This window comes from Oncorhynchus kisutch, unplaced genomic scaffold (genome assembly GCF_002021735.2).
Source record: "Oncorhynchus kisutch isolate 150728-3 unplaced genomic scaffold, Okis_V2 scaffold469, whole genome shotgun sequence".
Taxonomy (NCBI): domain Eukaryota; kingdom Metazoa; phylum Chordata; class Actinopteri; order Salmoniformes; family Salmonidae; genus Oncorhynchus; species Oncorhynchus kisutch.
In genome coordinates, this window is record NW_022262414.1 from 85,001 (window position 1) to 103,405 (window position 18,405).

Here is an 18,405-nt window from a genome sequence, read left to right on the forward strand (position 1 = left end):
GGGTTAGGTTAGGGTTAGGGTTAGGGTTAGGTGTTTGTTTGAGCAAACAGAGAGACACGGAGGAAGGCAGGAGAGAGAAGCTATGAGTAGCAGACCAAGACGCGACTGTGGACTTTGTTGTAAACAGAATATAGTGCGGCTAGATCGACATTTGAAGTCTGTACATGCACTTAAGTTCGGTACTATGGAATGGACGAATGCTATGCAATTTAGCCGGTTTTCGACTGAGAGACAGCAGCCCGAATCAGTGCTTGAACCGCGGCCGGAGGACCCTGTGATTTTGCAGCAGCTGGTGGACGAGGGTGAGCAGCAGCTAGTGGACGAGGGTGAGCAGCAGCAGCTGGTGGCCGAGGGGGATCAGACGGCAGGTTCTTCGGCGGCGGTGCAGCCAACCAGTCAGGTCCGTAGTGAACTGTGCTCGGAACCGAGGGAGCAAGGCTGCGTCGTGGCGACTTCTACTGAGAGCGAGAGTGATGAAGACGGCGGTGTGCCATCCCGAATGCAGGTTTGGAGTAATGCAATTTTGACTCAGTATGAACACTATATTGTGGGTACAGCCCCTTCAGTTAAACGAATTGACAATAGTCGCACCAGTATGTCCCGAGTACGGGAATTCCTCCGCATTATGTCGGAGGACAAGGCCAATGAAGGACTGTGTTTTCTGGATAACTACAGACGTGTGTCTGTGTGGTATGCTCAATGTGACGGCCGTGGTTTGGCACCATCCACCTTAAAAATGTACCGAGCTGATGTTAGAGGTTTCCTCAATTATCTTATTCAGTTCCGGCCAAATGGTATGCAAGCTAAGGTCGTTGCAATTCGAAAGATGTTACTGTGCTTGGCGAAGATGGACAGGGACTCGCGGCAGAGCCAGGCAACGCATAGGGCAAAATTCCGCCAACGCTGCAGGGACGAGGTGCTCAGCGCTGCGGAGTTAAAACGCTTTGTTGAGCTAAGCAATCGAGCCATTCCTTCAGTTCTCAGTAGGCTGGAGGAACGTGCCACATGCTCTGACAGGCGTAGGTTTGCAGCTCTCATGTCCAGCCGGTTGGCCATATTTAATGGCACTCGACGATCCCCAGTCACAATGTTTAGTGTGACTGATTTCAGTGAAATAACCCCTGAAGGTGGGGGTTATCAGATGTCTATAGCTTCCCACAAAACTAACTATAGCTTCGGGGAGTGCAGAATTGTTCTATGTCAGGAGGAATACACTTGGCTTCAACGATTCCATAAAATCAGGCCTCATCTGAGTGGATTGACCTCAGACACAGAACTGTTCTTTTTCACATCCTGCGGTCAACCCTACGGTAATCTGTGTGAGTATGTGGGGCAAATCTTTGAAGAGTTTGGCATTGGAAGTAAAGTGACCTTTGGTACAATTCGACGCAGTGTTGCCACGTTGAACTTTAACCAAGGCTCAGTTACAGACCGGGGAACTGTTGCTGACCATATGTGTCACTCTCTGGAAACCCAGGCACGTCACTACAGGTACCATAATCTGCCCAAAAATGCCAGCCGGGCCCGGGCACTGATTGAGGGTCAAATCAATCAATGATTAACTGATTAAATAAAGCATATTTGTTTGAAATTCACCCTTGTATTTGTGTCATTATGCATTAAAATGATTAAAAATGTGTTTAATCCGCATCCACAAAAATATGTGAAAGTGTCCATAAATAATTTAATTTTTGGGTTACCGGGTGCACGGGTCTATTTTGGGTTACCAGATGCACGTTTTCAATCACCAGGTGCACGGGTCTATTTCCTCCTCCAGCACTTGGCTAACAGTCCATAAAGCACCCAGGACGGCCCTGAGTGAAAGAGGGCCGTAGTAGGGTGCTCCTATAGCGGGCATTAAAATCAGAATGACCGTTAAATGCATTTATGACCATATTTGTGTTTTTGGGTTACCAGATGCACGGTTTCAATCACCAGGTGCACGGCTCTATTTCCTCCTCCAGCACTTGTCAAACAGTCCATAAAGCACCCAGGACGGCCCTGAGTGAAAGAGGGCCGTAGTAGGGTGCTCCTATAGTGGGCATTAAAATCAGAATGACCGTTAAATGCATTTATGACCATATTTGTGTTTTTGGGTTACCGCTTCTATAGCAATCAGTATCCATCGTGATATTTTAAACAGCCAATAAAGCACTCATCGGTATTTTTCATAAAATGATTAAAAATACTTCCCGAGGGGCTAGAGGTCCCAAATTTCGTCTCATACCCTCTCTCTCAATGGGCAACAAGTAGAGCATGTCAAAAACAAATTGCCCTAACAGGCACCTATGTTTCCGGTAACATTCACTATTTTCCCAAAACTTAAAACGCAATTTTCTATTAAAATGTTCTATACAAAAACGGTTCTAATTAAAAGTAAATTATCGTCTATTTGTGCCCTTTCGTTTAAAAAAAACCCCATCCAGATTGGATATGTACTTTTTGATTTATTCACGTTTTGGTGTACCGGCATATAGCCCATATAGCCCAAGATGGCTGTAACCGGACAGTATTTTAATATTTAGGTTCCCAGGTGCACATTTTCAATCACCAGGTGCACGGAGGTATAGGGTCCCCCATGGATAAAGGTCCGTATTAGGGTGGTCCCAAGTGGGCATTCATTTTTTGTAACACCGCTAATGTAATTTTTGGGTTACCGGGTGCACGGGTCTATTTTGGGTTACCAGATGCACGGTTTCAATCACCAGGTGCACGGCTCTATTTCCTCCTCCAGCACTTGTCAAACAGTCCATAAAGCACCCAGGACGGCCCTGAGTGAAAGAGGGCCGTAGTAGGGTGCTCCTATAGTGGGCATTAAAATCAGAATGACCGTTAAATGCATTTATGACCATATTTGTGTTTTTGGGTTACCGCTTCTATAGCAATCAGTATCCATCGTGATATTTTAAACAGCCAATAAAGCACTCATCGGTATTTTTCATAAAATGATTAAAAATACTTCCCGAGGGGCTAGAGGTCCCAAATTTCGTCTCATACCCTCTCTCTCAATGGGCAACAAGTAGAGCATGTCAAAAACAAATTGCCCTAACAGGCACCTATGTTTCCGGTAACATTCACTATTTTCCCAAAACTTAAAACGCAATTTTCTATTAAAATGTTCTATACAAAAACGGTTCTAATTAAAAGTAAATTATCGTCTATTTGTGCCCTTTCGTTTAAAAAAAACCCCATCCAGATTGGATATGTACTTTTTGATTTATTCACGTTTTGGTGTACCGGCATATAGCCCATATAGCCCAAGATGGCTGTAACCGGACAGTATTTTAATATTTAGGTTCCCAGGTGCACATTTTCAATCACCAGGTGCACGGAGGTATAGGGTCCCCCATGGATAAAGGTCCGTATTAGGGTGGTCCCAAGTGGGCATTCATTTTTTGTAACACCGCTAATGTAATTTTTGGGTTACCGGGTGCACGGGTCTATTTTGGGTTACCAGATGCACGGTTTCAATCACCAGGTGCACGGCTCTATTTCCTCCTCCAGCACTTGTCAAACAGTCCATAAAGCACCCAGGACGGCCCTGAGTGAAAGAGGGCCGTAGTAGGGTGCTCCTATAGCGGGCATTAAAATCAGAATGACCGTTAAATGCATTTATGACCATATTTGTGTTTTTGGGTTACCGCTTGTATAGCAATCAGTATCCATCGTGAAATTTCAAAGTGTCCATAATGCACTCAGGTCGCCCCCGACAGAGAGAGGGCCGTAGTAGGGTGTTTCCATAGCGGGCATTAATATCAGAATGACCCTTAAATGCGAGGTATAGGGTCCCCCATGGATAAAGGTCCGTATTAGGGTGGTCCCAAGCGGGCATTCATTTTTTGTAACACCGCTAATGTAATTTTTGGGTTACCAGATGCACGTTTTCAATCACCAGGTGCACGGCTGTGAAAAGTGTGGACTCTGCCATTTTTCCGACCAATTTCTGTAATTTTCAGAAAATGATTAAAAATACTTCCCGAAGAGCTAGAGGTCCCAAATTTCGTCTCATACCCTCTCTCGTGATGGGCAACAATTGCATCATATCAAAAACATTTCGCATTCACAGGCACCTATGTTTCCTGTAACATTCACTTTTTTCCCAAAACTTAAAACACGATTTTCTATTAAAATGTTTTCTACAAAAACGGTTTTAATTCCATGTAAATGCTCGTCTATATGTGCCCTTTCGTTTAAAATAAACCCCATCCAGATTGGATGTGTACTTTTTGATTTATTCACGTTTTGTGTTTAACAGAATTTTACCCCCAATTGCGGGATACACATAAACCCAGTGAGGTTCCGAGCTTATATCGATAAATTGGCCTGAACGTCAATTACACACTTGGGGGTGGGTCGACCAGACAGGTACCGGCGCGAAATCAGAAACCTGGTTTTTGACAACAAGACTTCCATGTCCTAGAGAGACGGGGGTGGTGTCAAACTGATCAGGCCGAATAGAAAATAAGTACTGGGTACTTTTGAGGGATGTGAGCCCCTCGTAACCATGGTAATTTGGACATTTTCCGCCGGCGTCCGATTTAGTGGTTGGAACAGACCCTTCGGCGTCCGATTTATCCTAACTTTTGAGCCACGTTTCCCAGCTTGGTGATGGGAGGATATTGAGCTCTGCCCCGGCAGTTGCTCTATCCCAGCTATTACCTTGTGGGTTTGGTTCATCAATGACCATGGTTCTGGTCCAATGAAGGTGCCTGTCCCTTCGGCGACCGATTGGTGGTTGTTTAGTCCCGGTGAGGGCTAGCTCTCCAGTCCAGTCCCATACTTGTTTCACGGTGCGTCTCCATGGTTGTCCTCTGTTGTCCAGGGAGTTTAATTTCCTCTGACTGATTTGCATTCGTTTTCCACCTGGGAGGGACTCTATCGGCCGGCCTTTGGCTGGTGTTCTGATGGATGTTCCCTCCCGACCCAAGTGGATTTGCCTCTATCGGGGGAGCCCCTTTCGGAATTTTGGTCCCCTAATTTCGATACACTCCAGCCGCGCAACGTTCGTGCGATTTCGAGCCGAACTGTCTGACCAAGTGGCCCTCCATTGGTGTTCCGGTGCGGGGAGTGGCACACTCAGGCTGCGAAGCATGTGGTGATGGTCATCCCGTAACGCATCGGCACCAAAAACACGTATTCTCAAACCCTGTCTTCAAATGTGGACCTACCCGGTTGACCCAAGCGGTCTGTCTGAGGCCGGGCAGCGTCCGGGAAACCAAAGTATTTGGGTTCCGGGGAGTATGGTTGCAAAGCTGAAATTTAAAGGAATTGACGGAAGGGCACCACCAGGAGTGGGGCCTGCGGCTTAATTTGACTCAACACCGAAAACCTCACCCAGGCCGGACGGGATTGACAGGTTGAAAGCGGATCACACACTGAGCGGATCAGCGTGTGTCTACCCTTCACCGAGAGGAATTCCCAGTAAGCGCGGGTCATAAGCTCCGGTCCCTGCCCTTTGTACACACCGCCCGTCACTACTACCGATTGGAGAGGTCCTCGGATCGGCCCCGCTGAGGTCGGTCACGGCCCTGGCGGAGCGCCGAGAAGACGATCAATCTTGACTATCTAGAGGAAGTAAAAGTCGTAACAAGGTTTCCGTAGGTGAACCTGCGGAAGGATCATTAACGGGTTGCCAGCCGCCGGCATGGGGCTGAGCGCCGAAAATCCAGCTATGCTGCGGGTTGGGTAGGGTAGGGGGCTCACGCCTCCCGCCTCTCTCTTCTCCCGGCGCGGGTGTCATCGGTCCTAGCCCGCTTCCCCGCATTCCCCCCTTTGCCTGGGATGTGCCCGACTGGCTCCATCCCCTTTCCCCATTAGCCACGGTTGCATGACTCACCTATGGGCGGGTGGAGAGGCCGCTACCGAAGGGGACTGGGGGTGTCCGGTGAACCGGGACTTCCCAAAATGGTCTAACACTGATGTAAGCGGCTTGAGTATCGCCCCGTATCCTCGCGCGGCACTGGGAACCCAGTCAACTTCTCTGCGCCCCGGCGTAGGTGGGGGTTCAATGTCTGCGCGGCTTCCCTGGCGCTTCGGCGACGAGGACGCAAGCGCAGCTCCCGGAAGCCTCCCTATTCTTAAACCTTTGTCTTTGAACTTATGGCCTGGCGCTCTGGCGAAGTGCGGGTGGAGGAAAGGAGGGTAACCTCCCCATCTCTGCCCGGCCTCTGGCCTCTGCGTGCGTAATGAGAAAAACAAGAGTACAACTCTTAGCGGTGGATCACTCGGCTCGTGCGTCGATGAAGAACGCAGCTAGCTGCGAGAACTAATGTGAATTGCAGGACACATTGATCATTGACACTTCGAACGCACTTTGCGGCCCCATGTTCCTCCTGGGGCTACGCCTGTCTGAGGGTCGCTTTGTCATCAATCGGAACCTCTGGGTTTCCGCAGCTGGGGCAGCTGGGGCAGTCATGTGGTGTATAGAAGACCGCTTTGCCCAGTGTCGATCGGGGGCCTGAGTCCTTCTGATCGAGGCTCAGCCCGTGGACGGTGTGAGGCCGGTAACGGAAGGGAGTCGGGTTCAGATCCCCGAATTTGGAGTGGCGGAGATGGGCGCCGCGAGGCGTCCAGTGCGGTAATGTGACCGATCCCGGAGAAGCTGGCGGGAGCCCCGGGGAGAGTTCAGGGGCGCCCTGGAATGGGTTCGCCCCGAGAGAGGGGCCCAAGCCCTGGAAAGCGTCGCGTTCCCAGCGGCGTCCGGTGAGCTCTCGCTGGCCATTCAAAATCCGGGGGAGAGGGTGTAAGCAGGCACTCGATCCAATCTTTTTTTGGGACGGAAGGCGTCTTCCTCCACCTCCCCTCTTCAGTACAAATGGGTCACCAGGTGCACATAGAAGCACCAGGAGTCAGAGTCCAGATGCCCAGAGAGAGAGTGGGCAATCGGACTAAGGAAGGTGGGTACAGGTAGAAAAGTACCACCGGCACCCGGTAACCCAAAACGGACGTCGTGCACCCGGTAACCCAAAGACCCAAGAGAGAGTGGGCAAGTCAGAGTCCGATAGCCCAAAAAGAGAGTGGGCAATCGGACTAAGGAAGGTGGGTACAGGTAGAAAAGTACCACCGGCACCCGGTAACCCAAAACGGACGTTGTGCACCCGGTAACCCAAAGACCCAAGAGAGAGTGGGCAAGTCAGAGTCCGATAGCCCAAAAAGAGAGTGGGCAATCGGACTAAGGAAGGTGGGTACAGGTAGAAAAGTACCACCGGCACCCGGTAACCCAAAACGGACGTTGTGCACCCGGTAACCCAAAGACCCAAGAGAGAGTGGGCAAGTCAGAGTCCGATAGCCCAAAAAGAGAGTGGGCAATCGGACTAAGGAAGGTGGGTACCAGGTAGAAAAGTACCATCGGTACCTGGTAACCCAAAACGGACGTCGTGCACCCGGTAACCCAAAGACCCAAGAGAGAGTGGGCAAGTCAGAGTCCGATAGCCCAAAAAGAGAGTGGGCAATCGGACTAAGGAAGGTGGGTACAGGTAGTACCACCGGTAACCCAGAGTGGACTTAGGTTCTGGGTGGAAAGCGGCCGGGTGACCAGGTGCACATGGGCCTTTTTGGGTGACCAGGTGCACGAGGGCCTTTTTGGGTGACCAGGTGCACGAGGTCCATTTTGGGTGACCAGGTGCACGAGGTCCATTTTGGGTGACCAGGTGCACGAGGTCCATTTTGGGTGACCAGGTGCACGAGGTCCATTTTGGGTGACCAGGTGCACGCGGTTCTTAACAGCGCGGCTATCTGCTTTATTGCCGGGGAAGGGTGCTTAAGTGTGGGTGCCCTGGTTCACCTGGTGTGCAAGGTTGTGGAGGTGGGGGGGGGTCCCCTGCTGGAATCATCCCCGGAAATAGAGGGTTGTTCCCCGGGTGGTGAGTGAGGGCCTAACTGCCTGTATGTGTACTCTCATGCCCAGAGAGAGAGGCCTGTTCCTGGATAGGGAGTTAGGCCTTTAGGTCTGAAGGTCAATAGTTCCACTGTCCTTAAGGGGGGCAGAGCAGTCAGCCTCTGTGGAGGTGAGCTGCTCTGTCCCCCTTTTTTTTTGGCCTAATTCCCCAATCACCATACCCAGAGTTGGACATAGTGCAATTTCTGTGATTTATTTACCATCCATTTTGGGTTACCAGATGCACGTTTTCAATCACCAGGTGCACAACAATGTGTATCCATCAGAATAGTTTAAACAGTCCATAAAGCACTCAGGACGGGCGCCCATGGATAGAGGGCCATGGATAGATGCCCACTATCATAGTCCCATAGTGGGTATTAATATCAGAATGACCGACAAGTGCATTTAGGACAGTCTTTTTATTTTTAGGTTACCAGGTGCCTACCTTCAAACACCTTACGAGGTGACTACTTTAAATTAGGAGATTATTTTTAGGTTACCAGTTGACCGGCTATTTATTTTTTCCTGCCAAAATCGGTATTTTTCATAAAATGATTAAAAATACTTCCCGAGGGGCTAGAGGTCCCAAATTTCGTCTCATACCCTCTCTCTCAATGGGCAACAAGTAGAGCATGTCAAAAACAAATTGCCCTAACAGGCACCTATGTTTCCGGTAACATCCACTATTTTCCAAAAACTTAAAACACGATTTTCTATTAAAATGTTCTATACAAAAACGGTTTTAATTCAATGTAAATTATCGTCTATTTGTGCCCTTTCGTTTAAAAAAAACCCCATCCAGATTGGATATGTACTTTTTGATTTATTCACGTTTTGGTGTTTCAGCATATAGCCCAAGATGGCTGCCAACAAAGGTCAAATAAGGCCTTGAGGCCAGATAGAGGCATATAAACTGGTTAGGGGTGTTTGGCCTTTAGGCTTGTATGTCCCTTCATCCCATGAGAGAGAGTTTAGCCTTTTAAGCCTCTCTGTGTCCTCTCATTCCCAGAAAAAGTCATTTTACCGGTTAGGTCAAATAAGGCCTTGAGGCCTGTTTGTGACCTCTGATGCCCAGATAGAGGCATATAAACTGGTTAGGGGTGTTTGGCCTTTAGGCTTGTATGTCCCTTCATCCCATGAGAGAGAGTTTAGCCTTTTAAGCCTCTCTGTGTCCTCTCATTCCCAGAAAAAGTCATTTTACCGGTTAGGTCAAATAAGGCCTTGAGGCCTGTTTGTGACCTCTGATGCCCAGATAGAGGCATATAAACTGGTTAGGGGTGTTTGGCCTTTAGGCTTGTATGTCCCTTCATCCCATGAGAGAGAGTTTAGCCTTTTAAGCCTCTCTGTGTCCTCTCATTCCCAGAAAAAGTCCCTTTACAGGTTAGGTCAAATAAGGCCTTGAGGCCTGTTTGTGACCTCTGATGCCCAGATAGAGGCATATAAACTGGTTAGGGGTGTTTGGCCTTTAGGCTTGTATGTCCCTTCATCCCATGAGAGAGAGTTTAGCCTTTTAAGCCTCTCTGTGTCCTCTCATTCCCAGAAAAAGTCCCTTTACAGGTTAGGTCAAATAAGGCCTTGAGGCCTGTTTGTGACCTCTGATGCCCAGATAGAGGCATATAAACTGGTTAGGGGTGTTTGGCCTTTAGGCTTGTATGTCCCTTCATCCCATGAGAGAGAGTTTAGCCTTTTAAGCCTCTCTGTGTCCTCTCATTCCCAGAAAAAGTCCCTTTACAGGTTAGGTCAAATAAGGCCTTGAGGCCTGTTTGTGACCTCTGATGCCCAGATAGAGGCATATAAACTGGTTAGGGGTGTTTGGCCTTTAGGCTTGTATGTCCCTTCATCCCATGAGAGAGAGTTTAGCCTTTTAAGCCTCTCTGTGTCCTCTCATTCTCTGAAAAAGGCATGTCAACCGGTTAGGTCAAATAAGGCCTTGAGGCCTGTTTGTGACCTCTGATGCCCAGATAGAGGCATATAACCTGGTTAGGGGTGTTTGGCCTTTAGGCCTGTATGTCCCTTCATCCCATGAGAGAGAGTTTAACCTTTTAAGCCTCTCTGTGTCCTCTCATTCTCTGAAAAAGGCATGTCAACCGGTTAGGTCAAATAAGGCCTTGAGGCCAGGGCAGTGGGTTTTGTCCCAGGCCAGGCCAGTGGCTTTCTGGCCTATGGGCCTATGGGCCTATGGACCTATGGTCCTTTTTTTGGTTATCAGGCCCCTGTGGGGAAAAAAAATGATTACCCAGGCCTGGCATGAACACTTGACCCGGTGATTGTGAGTCAAGCTCCCTAACCATTAAGCCATACAGCCTTTCGTGAGTAAAGAGACAGCGATGTGAGCTTTATAGTCAAATTCTCCTTCCCCGTCCATTTTGTCCCATATTGGGCCTCTGCTGGGGCCCACACCTGGTGCCCACACCTTGGGCTGTGGGTTAGCAGGCCCTGTGGGGAAAAAAAGACGCTGATCCTTGCGGGTCTCGAACCCTTGCCTGACAATTCTCAGGCAAGTCCGCTACCCACAGGGCCAAACGTCCTTTCACGAATAAAGAGACAACGAGGTGAGCTTTATGGTCAAATTCTCCTTCCCCGTCCAATTAGTCCCATATTGGGCCACAGGTGGGGCGCATTAAGCCCTGGTTAGGGTTAGGTGTTTGTTTGAGCAAACAGAGAGACACGGAGGAAGGCAGGAGAGAGAAGCTATGAGTAGCAGACCAAGACGCGACTGTGGACTTTGTTGTAAACAGAATATAGTGCGGCTAGATCGACATTTGAAGTCTGTACATGCACTTAAGTTCGGTACTATGGAATGGACGAATGCTATGCAATTTAGCCGGTTTTCGACTGAGAGACAGCAGCCCGAATCAGTGCTTGAACCGCGGCCGGAGGACCCTGTGATTTTGCAGCAGCTGGTGGACGAGGGTGAGCAGCAGCTAGTGGACGAGGGTGAGCAGCAGCAGCTGGTGGCCGAGGGGGATCAGACGGCAGGTTCTTCGGCGGCGGTGCAGCCAACCAGTCAGGTCCGTAGTGAACTGTGCTCGGAACCGAGGGAGCAAGGCTGCGTCGTGGCGACTTCTACTGAGAGCGAGAGTGATGAAGACGGCGGTGTGCCATCCCGAATGCAGGTTTGGAGTAATGCAATTTTGACTCAGTATGAACACTATATTGTGGGTACAGCCCCTTCAGTTAAACGAATTGACAATAGTCGCACCAGTATGTCCCGAGTACGGGAATTCCTCCGCATTATGTCGGAGGACAAGGCCAATGAAGGACTGTGTTTTCTGGATAACTACAGACGTGTGTCTGTGTGGTATGCTCAATGTGACGGCCGTGGTTTGGCACCATCCACCTTAAAAATGTACCGAGCTGATGTTAGAGGTTTCCTCAATTATCTTATTCAGTTCCGGCCAAATGGTATGCAAGCTAAGGTCGTTGCAATTCGAAAGATGTTACTGTGCTTGGCGAAGATGGACAGGGACTCGCGGCAGAGCCAGGCAACGCATAGGGCAAAATTCCGCCAACGCTGCAGGGACGAGGTGCTCAGCGCTGCGGAGTTAAAACGCTTTGTTGAGCTAAGCAATCGAGCCATTCCTTCAGTTCTCAGTAGGCTGGAGGAACGTGCCACATGCTCTGACAGGCGTAGGTTTGCAGCTCTCATGTCCAGCCGGTTGGCCATATTTAATGGCACTCGACGATCCCCAGTCACAATGTTTAGTGTGACTGATTTCAGTGAAATAACCCCTGAAGGTGGGGGTTATCAGATGTCTATAGCTTCCCACAAAACTAACTATAGCTTCGGGGAGTGCAGAATTGTTCTATGTCAGGAGGAATACACTTGGCTTCAACGATTCCATAAAATCAGGCCTCATCTGAGTGGATTGACCTCAGACACAGAACTGTTCTTTTTCACATCCTGCGGTCAACCCTACGGTAATCTGTGTGAGTATGTGGGGCAAATCTTTGAAGAGTTTGGCATTGGAAGTAAAGTGACCTTTGGTACAATTCGACGCAGTGTTGCCACGTTGAACTTTAACCAAGGCTCAGTTACAGACCGGGGAACTGTTGCTGACCATATGTGTCACTCTCTGGAAACCCAGGCACGTCACTACAGGTACCATAATCTGCCCAAAAATGCCAGCCGGGCCCGGGCACTGATTGAGGGTCAAATCAATCAATGATTAACTGATTAAATAAAGCATATTTGTTTGAAATTCACCCTTGTATTTGTGTCATTATGCATTAAAATGATTAAAAATGTGTTTAATCCGCATCCACAAAAATATGTGAAAGTGTCCATAAATAATTTAATTTTTGGGTTACCGGGTGCACGGGTCTATTTTGGGTTACCAGATGCACGTTTTCAATCACCAGGTGCACGGGTCTATTTCCTCCTCCAGCACTTGGCTAACAGTCCATAAAGCACCCAGGACGGCCCTGAGTGAAAGAGGGCCGTAGTAGGGTGCTCCTATAGCGGGCATTAAAATCAGAATGACCGTTAAATGCATTTATGACCATATTTGTGTTTTTGGGTTACCAGATGCACGGTTTCAATCACCAGGTGCACGGCTCTATTTCCTCCTCCAGCACTTGTCAAACAGTCCATAAAGCACCCAGGACGGCCCTGAGTGAAAGAGGGCCGTAGTAGGGTGCTCCTATAGTGGGCATTAAAATCAGAATGACCGTTAAATGCATTTATGACCATATTTGTGTTTTTGGGTTACCGCTTCTATAGCAATCAGTATCCATCGTGATATTTTAAACAGCCAATAAAGCACTCATCGGTATTTTTCATAAAATGATTAAAAATACTTCCCGAGGGGCTAGAGGTCCCAAATTTCGTCTCATACCCTCTCTCTCAATGGGCAACAAGTAGAGCATGTCAAAAACAAATTGCCCTAACAGGCACCTATGTTTCCGGTAACATTCACTATTTTCCCAAAACTTAAAACGCAATTTTCTATTAAAATGTTCTATACAAAAACGGTTCTAATTAAAAGTAAATTATCGTCTATTTGTGCCCTTTCGTTTAAAAAAAACCCCATCCAGATTGGATATGTACTTTTTGATTTATTCACGTTTTGGTGTACCGGCATATAGCCCATATAGCCCAAGATGGCTGTAACCGGACAGTATTTTAATATTTAGGTTCCCAGGTGCACATTTTCAATCACCAGGTGCACGGAGGTATAGGGTCCCCCATGGATAAAGGTCCGTATTAGGGTGGTCCCAAGTGGGCATTCATTTTTTGTAACACCGCTAATGTAATTTTTGGGTTACCGGGTGCACGGGTCTATTTTGGGTTACCAGATGCACGGTTTCAATCACCAGGTGCACGGCTCTATTTCCTCCTCCAGCACTTGTCAAACAGTCCATAAAGCACCCAGGACGGCCCTGAGTGAAAGAGGGCCGTAGTAGGGTGCTCCTATAGTGGGCATTAAAATCAGAATGACCGTTAAATGCATTTATGACCATATTTGTGTTTTTGGGTTACCGCTTCTATAGCAATCAGTATCCATCGTGATATTTTAAACAGCCAATAAAGCACTCATCGGTATTTTTCATAAAATGATTAAAAATACTTCCCGAGGGGCTAGAGGTCCCAAATTTCGTCTCATACCCTCTCTCTCAATGGGCAACAAGTAGAGCATGTCAAAAACAAATTGCCCTAACAGGCACCTATGTTTCCGGTAACATTCACTATTTTCCCAAAACTTAAAACGCAATTTTCTATTAAAATGTTCTATACAAAAACGGTTCTAATTAAAAGTAAATTATCGTCTATTTGTGCCCTTTCGTTTAAAAAAAACCCCATCCAGATTGGATATGTACTTTTTGATTTATTCACGTTTTGGTGTACCGGCATATAGCCCATATAGCCCAAGATGGCTGTAACCGGACAGTATTTTAATATTTAGGTTCCCAGGTGCACATTTTCAATCACCAGGTGCACGGAGGTATAGGGTCCCCCATGGATAAAGGTCCGTATTAGGGTGGTCCCAAGTGGGCATTCATTTTTTGTAACACCGCTAATGTAATTTTTGGGTTACCGGGTGCACGGGTCTATTTTGGGTTACCAGATGCACGGTTTCAATCACCAGGTGCACGGCTCTATTTCCTCCTCCAGCACTTGTCAAACAGTCCATAAAGCACCCAGGACGGCCCTGAGTGAAAGAGGGCCGTAGTAGGGTGCTCCTATAGCGGGCATTAAAATCAGAATGACCGTTAAATGCATTTATGACCATATTTGTGTTTTTGGGTTACCGCTTGTATAGCAATCAGTATCCATCGTGAAATTTCAAAGTGTCCATAATGCACTCAGGTCGCCCCCGACAGAGAGAGGGCCGTAGTAGGGTGTTTCCATAGCGGGCATTAATATCAGAATGACCCTTAAATGCGAGGTATAGGGTCCCCCATGGATAAAGGTCCGTATTAGGGTGGTCCCAAGCGGGCATTCATTTTTTGTAACACCGCTAATGTAATTTTTGGGTTACCAGATGCACGTTTTCAATCACCAGGTGCACGGCTGTGAAAAGTGTGGACTCTGCCATTTTTCCGACCAATTTCTGTAATTTTCAGAAAATGATTAAAAATACTTCCCGAAGAGCTAGAGGTCCCAAATTTCGTCTCATACCCTCTCTCGTGATGGGCAACAATTGCATCATATCAAAAACATTTCGCATTCACAGGCACCTATGTTTCCTGTAACATTCACTTTTTTCCCAAAACTTAAAACACGATTTTCTATTAAAATGTTTTCTACAAAAACGGTTTTAATTCCATGTAAATGCTCGTCTATATGTGCCCTTTCGTTTAAAATAAACCCCATCCAGATTGGATGTGTACTTTTTGATTTATTCACGTTTTGTGTTTAACAGAATTTTACCCCCAATTGCGGGATACACATAAACCCAGTGAGGTTCCGAGCTTATATCGATAAATTGGCCTGAACGTCAATTACACACTTGGGGGTGGGTCGACCAGACAGGTACCGGCGCGAAATCAGAAACCTGGTTTTTGACAACAAGACTTCCATGTCCTAGAGAGACGGGGGTGGTGTCAAACTGATCAGGCCGAATAGAAAATAAGTACTGGGTACTTTTGAGGGATGTGAGCCCCTCGTAACCATGGTAATTTGGACATTTTCCGCCGGCGTCCGATTTAGTGGTTGGAACAGACCCTTCGGCGTCCGATTTATCCTAACTTTTGAGCCACGTTTCCCAGCTTGGTGATGGGAGGATATTGAGCTCTGCCCCGGCAGTTGCTCTATCCCAGCTATTACCTTGTGGGTTTGGTTCATCAATGACCATGGTTCTGGTCCAATGAAGGTGCCTGTCCCTTCGGCGACCGATTGGTGGTTGTTTAGTCCCGGTGAGGGCTAGCTCTCCAGTCCAGTCCCATACTTGTTTCACGGTGCGTCTCCATGGTTGTCCTCTGTTGTCCAGGGAGTTTAATTTCCTCTGACTGATTTGCATTCGTTTTCCACCTGGGAGGGACTCTATCGGCCGGCCTTTGGCTGGTGTTCTGATGGATGTTCCCTCCCGACCCAAGTGGATTTGCCTCTATCGGGGGAGCCCCTTTCGGAATTTTGGTCCCCTAATTTCGATACACTCCAGCCGCGCAACGTTCGTGCGATTTCGAGCCGAACTGTCTGACCAAGTGGCCCTCCATTGGTGTTCCGGTGCGGGGAGTGGCACACTCAGGCTGCGAAGCATGTGGTGATGGTCATCCCGTAACGCATCGGCACCAAAAACACGTATTCTCAAACCCTGTCTTCAAATGTGGACCTACCCGGTTGACCCAAGCGGTCTGTCTGAGGCCGGGCAGCGTCCGGGAAACCAAAGTATTTGGGTTCCGGGGAGTATGGTTGCAAAGCTGAAATTTAAAGGAATTGACGGAAGGGCACCACCAGGAGTGGGGCCTGCGGCTTAATTTGACTCAACACCGAAAACCTCACCCAGGCCGGACGGGATTGACAGGTTGAAAGCGGATCACACACTGAGCGGATCAGCGTGTGTCTACCCTTCACCGAGAGGAATTCCCAGTAAGCGCGGGTCATAAGCTCCGGTCCCTGCCCTTTGTACACACCGCCCGTCACTACTACCGATTGGAGAGGTCCTCGGATCGGCCCCGCTGAGGTCGGTCACGGCCCTGGCGGAGCGCCGAGAAGACGATCAATCTTGACTATCTAGAGGAAGTAAAAGTCGTAACAAGGTTTCCGTAGGTGAACCTGCGGAAGGATCATTAACGGGTTGCCAGCCGCCGGCATGGGGCTGAGCGCCGAAAATCCAGCTATGCTGCGGGTTGGGTAGGGTAGGGGGCTCACGCCTCCCGCCTCTCTCTTCTCCCGGCGCGGGTGTCATCGGTCCTAGCCCGCTTCCCCGCATTCCCCCCTTTGCCTGGGATGTGCCCGACTGGCTCCATCCCCTTTCCCCATTAGCCACGGTTGCATGACTCACCTATGGGCGGGTGGAGAGGCCGCTACCGAAGGGGACTGGGGGTGTCCGGTGAACCGGGACTTCCCAAAATGGTCTAACACTGATGTAAGCGGCTTGAGTATCGCCCCGTATCCTCGCGCGGCACTGGGAACCCAGTCAACTTCTCTGCGCCCCGGCGTAGGTGGGGGTTCAATGTCTGCGCGGCTTCCCTGGCGCTTCGGCGACGAGGACGCAAGCGCAGCTCCCGGAAGCCTCCCTATTCTTAAACCTTTGTCTTTGAACTTATGGCCTGGCGCTCTGGCGAAGTGCGGGTGGAGGAAAGGAGGGTAACCTCCCCATCTCTGCCCGGCCTCTGGCCTCTGCGTGCGTAATGAGAAAAACAAGAGTACAACTCTTAGCGGTGGATCACTCGGCTCGTGCGTCGATGAAGAACGCAGCTAGCTGCGAGAACTAATGTGAATTGCAGGACACATTGATCATTGACACTTCGAACGCACTTTGCGGCCCCATGTTCCTCCTGGGGCTACGCCTGTCTGAGGGTCGCTTTGTCATCAATCGGAACCTCTGGGTTTCCGCAGCTGGGGCAGCTGGGGCAGTCATGTGGTGTATAGAAGACCGCTTTGCCCAGTGTCGATCGGGGGCCTGAGTCCTTCTGATCGAGGCTCAGCCCGTGGACGGTGTGAGGCCGGTAACGGAAGGGAGTCGGGTTCAGATCCCCGAATTTGGAGTGGCGGAGATGGGCGCCGCGAGGCGTCCAGTGCGGTAATGTGACCGATCCCGGAGAAGCTGGCGGGAGCCCCGGGGAGAGTTCAGGGGCGCCCTGGAATGGGTTCGCCCCGAGAGAGGGGCCCAAGCCCTGGAAAGCGTCGCGTTCCCAGCGGCGTCCGGTGAGCTCTCGCTGGCCATTCAAAATCCGGGGGAGAGGGTGTAAGCAGGCACTCGATCCAATCTTTTTTTGGGACGGAAGGCGTCTTCCTCCACCTCCCCTCTTCAGTACAAATGGGTCACCAGGTGCACATAGAAGCACCAGGAGTCAGAGTCCAGATGCCCAGAGAGAGAGTGGGCAATCGGACTAAGGAAGGTGGGTACAGGTAGAAAAGTACCACCGGCACCCGGTAACCCAAAACGGACGTCGTGCACCCGGTAACCCAAAGACCCAAGAGAGAGTGGGCAAGTCAGAGTCCGATAGCCCAAAAAGAGAGTGGGCAATCGGACTAAGGAAGGTGGGTACAGGTAGAAAAGTACCACCGGCACCCGGTAACCCAAAACGGACGTTGTGCACCCGGTAACCCAAAGACCCAAGAGAGAGTGGGCAAGTCAGAGTCCGATAGCCCAAAAAGAGAGTGGGCAATCGGACTAAGGAAGGTGGGTACAGGTAGAAAAGTACCACCGGCACCCGGTAACCCAAAACGGACGTTGTGCACCCGGTAACCCAAAGACCCAAGAGAGAGTGGGCAAGTCAGAGTCCGATAGCCCAAAAAGAGAGTGGGCAATCGGACTAAGGAAGGTGGGTACCAGGTAGAAAAGTACCATCGGTACCTGGTAACCCAAAACGGACGTCGTGCACCCGGTAACCCAAAGACCCAAGAGAGAGTGGGCAAGTCAGAGTCCGATAGCCCAAAAAGAGAGTGGGCAATCGGACTAAGGAAGGTGGGTACAGGTAGTACCACCGGTAACCCAGAGTGGACTTAGGTTCTGGGTGGAAAGCGGCCGGGTGACCAGGTGCACATGGGCCTTTTTGGGTGACCAGGTGCACGAGGGCCTTTTTGGGTGACCAGGTGCACGAGGTCCATTTTGGGTGACCAGGTGCACGAGGTCCATTTTGGGTGACCAGGTGCACGAGGTCCATTTTGGGTGACCAGGTGCACGAGGTCCATTTTGGGTGACCAGGTGCACGCGGTTCTTAACAGCGCGGCTATCTGCTTTATTGCCGGGGAAGGGTGCTTAAGTGTGGGTGCCCTGGTTCACCTGGTGTGCAAGGTTGTGGAGGTGGGGGGGGGTCCCCTGCTGGAATCATCCCCGGAAATAGAGGGTTGTTCCCCGGGTGGTGAGTGAGGGCCTAACTGCCTGTATGTGTACTCTCATGCCCAGAGAGAGAGG

At 49.6% G+C, this 18,405-nt stretch overlaps 2 non-coding genes across 2 annotated transcripts; both read left to right on the top strand.

Annotated features, from left to right (window-relative positions):
- Positions 1–6,204: 6,204 nt before the first annotated feature.
- Positions 6,205–6,358, top strand: LOC116360796 (5.8S ribosomal RNA). The gene has a single exon (XR_004207151.1). It is a non-coding gene; the product is annotated as a 5.8S ribosomal RNA (ribosomal RNA).
- A 10,336-nt stretch (positions 6,359–16,694) lies between these two features.
- Positions 16,695–16,848, top strand: LOC116360797 (5.8S ribosomal RNA). Its single transcript, XR_004207152.1, has one exon. It is a non-coding gene; the product is annotated as a 5.8S ribosomal RNA (ribosomal RNA).
- Positions 16,849–18,405: the final 1,557 nt, after the last annotated feature.